This window comes from Trichoplusia ni, unplaced genomic scaffold (assembly GCF_003590095.1).
Source record: "Trichoplusia ni isolate ovarian cell line Hi5 unplaced genomic scaffold, tn1 tig00003137, whole genome shotgun sequence".
Taxonomy (NCBI): Eukaryota; Metazoa; Arthropoda; class Insecta; order Lepidoptera; family Noctuidae; genus Trichoplusia; species Trichoplusia ni.
Window position 1 is genome coordinate 62,501 of NW_020800338.1, and position 2,500 is coordinate 65,000.

The following is a 2,500-nucleotide window of genomic DNA, read 5'->3' on the forward strand; positions in this document are numbered from 1 at the left end:
TGCTTTTATTAGATCAAAACCAATCGACGGATGGCCATGTGTCTGAAGTCGTTAATTTTGATGAATCTGGATAACTTTTGCCGATCGCATGGTCCAGTACCGGCGACGCATCTTTCAAATGTCTGCCTTATCAACTTTCGATGGTAGTTTCTGCGACTACCATGGTTGTCACGGGTAACGGGGAATCAGGGTTCGATTCCGGAGAGGGAGCCTGAGAAACGGCTACCACATCCAAGGAAGGCAGCAGGCGCGCAAATTACCCACTCCCGGCACGGGGAGGTAGTGACGAAAAATAACGATACGGGACTCTTACGAGGCCTCGTAATCGGAATGAGTACACTTTAAATATTTTAACGAGGAACAATTGGAGGGCAAGTCTGGTGCCAGCAGCCGCGGTAATTCCAGCTCCAATAGCGTATACTAAAATTGTTGCGGTTAAAAAGCTCGTAGTTGCATTTGTGCGCCGCGCTGTCGGTGCACCGCATCCGCGGTGATACTGACACGTCTGCGGAGCATATCGTCGGTGAGCCGGCGGTAATACGCCGGTTCAATATCAAAATCCTATCGCGGTGCTCTTCGGTGAGTGTCGAGGTGGGCCGACAATTTTACTTTGAACAAATTAGAGTGCTCAAAGCGGGCTCAAAATGCTGCTTGAATATTTCGTGCATGGAATAATAGAATATGATCTCGGTTCTATTTTGTTGGTTTTCAGAACTCCGAGGTAATGATTAATAGGGATAACTGGGGGCATTCGTATTGCGACGTTAGAGGTGAAATTCTTGGATCGTCGCAAGACGAACATCAGCGAAAGCATTTGCCAAAGGTGTTTTCATCAATCAAGAACGAAAGTTAGAGGTTCGAAGGCGATTAGATACCGCCCTAGTTCTAACCGTAAATATGTCATCTAGCGATCCGCCGACGTTACTACAATGGCTCGGCGGGCAGCTTCCGGGAAACCAAAGATTTTGGACTCCGGGGGGAGTATGGTTGCAAAGCTGAAACTTAAAGGAATTGACGGAAGGGCACCACCAGGAGTGGAGCCTGCGGCTTAATTTGACTCAACACGGGAAATCTCACCAGGCCCGGACACCGGAAGGATTGACAGATTAACAGCTCTTTCTTGATTCGGTGGGTGGTGGTGCATGGCCGTTCTTAGTTGGTGGAGCGATTTGTCTGGTTAATTCCGGTAACGAACGAGACTCTAGCCTGCTAAATAGGCGTCGTCATTTAGGTGTGCGTGGCTACGCGTCACGCAACTCACTGGCGACGTATTAAAATTCTTCTTAGAGGGACCGGCGGCTTCGAGCCGCACGAGATTGAGCAATAACAGGTCTGTGATGCCCTTAGATGTCCTGGGCCGCACGCGCGCTACACTGAAGGAATCAGCATGTTCTCCCTGGCCTAGAGGCCCGGGCAACCCGCTGAAACTCCTTCGTGCTGGGGATTGGGGTTTGCAATTATCCCCCATAAACGAGGAATTCCTAGTAAGCGCGAGTCATAAGCTCGCGTTGATTACGTCCCTGCCCTTTGTACACACCGCCCGTCGCTACTACCGATTGAATGATTTAGTGAGGTCTTCGGACCGACACGCGGTGGCTTCACGGCCGTCGGCGTTGCTGGGAAGTTGACCAAACTTGATCATTTAGAGGAAGTAAAAGTCGTAACAAGGTTTCCGTAGGGGAACCTGCGGAAGGATCATTAACGATGTACCGTTTTAACGTGCACTGCGTACGCGAAACGATGTCACATTAATGTTCTCCAAATACTTAAAACGTTCGTCGACACTTTTATCCAATCGTATCGATGAACTTTTAAAAAGAGACCGAACCGACAGGCGTTCCATGGCTTAACTGTCCGGGCGCGCCGGTCGTTCGTCTCGCGTCGCGTACAATCGAGAGTTTTATGCTTCGTTACGATACGGTTTAACATAAAATCCGCAAACCGTGAGAAACATATAAGCTTTAGGTGGATACGCGTTCGTTAACGTTCACTCTCTCTCGTTGCAGATTACGCGGTGTTCCGCGACGGGGGTAAATGTTTTTTTTTTTTTTTTTTTAGATATATTAAAAAAAAAAAAATTCTTTATTTATCGTAACATGGGTAATAATTTTGTAAAACTATTACCCTGGACGGTGGATCACTTGGCTCGCGGGTCGATGAAGAACGCAGTTAACTGCGCGTCATAGTGTGAACTGCAGGACACATTTGAACATCGACATTTCGAACGCACATTGCGGTCCGTGGAGACACATCCAGGACCACTCCTGTCTGAGGGCCGGCTGTATAAAGTAAACATGCCACATTGCGCATTATGATCTCGTATCCCTATACGATACGATCCAGAAGCGCATTTGACGGCCATCCGTCGGTCCGTTTCGCTTGATAAGTGTCGTCGCTGTTTACGCTTCGCTCTTTCGGGTTGAACGTTGTTACCGACGGTCCGTTCAAAAATAACGCTCTATACGATAGATAGGACATTTGTCGAACGACGTGTCTGACG

At 48.4% G+C, this 2,500-nt stretch overlaps 2 non-coding genes across 2 annotated transcripts in view; both read left to right on the plus strand.

Moving 5' to 3' along the window:
• LOC113507764 overlaps positions 1 to 1,701 on the plus strand; it is a 1,904-nt gene extending 203 nt beyond the window's left edge. The window contains exon 1 of the ribosomal RNA XR_003401906.1: positions 1 to 1,701. This exon is cut by the window's left edge and continues 203 nt beyond it. This is a non-coding gene — a ribosomal RNA (small subunit ribosomal RNA).
• Positions 1,702 to 2,121: 420 nt separating this feature from the next.
• LOC113507757 lies at positions 2,122 to 2,278 on the plus strand. Its single transcript, XR_003401899.1, has one exon. It is a non-coding gene; the product is annotated as a 5.8S ribosomal RNA (ribosomal RNA).
• Positions 2,279 to 2,500: the final 222 nt, after the last annotated feature.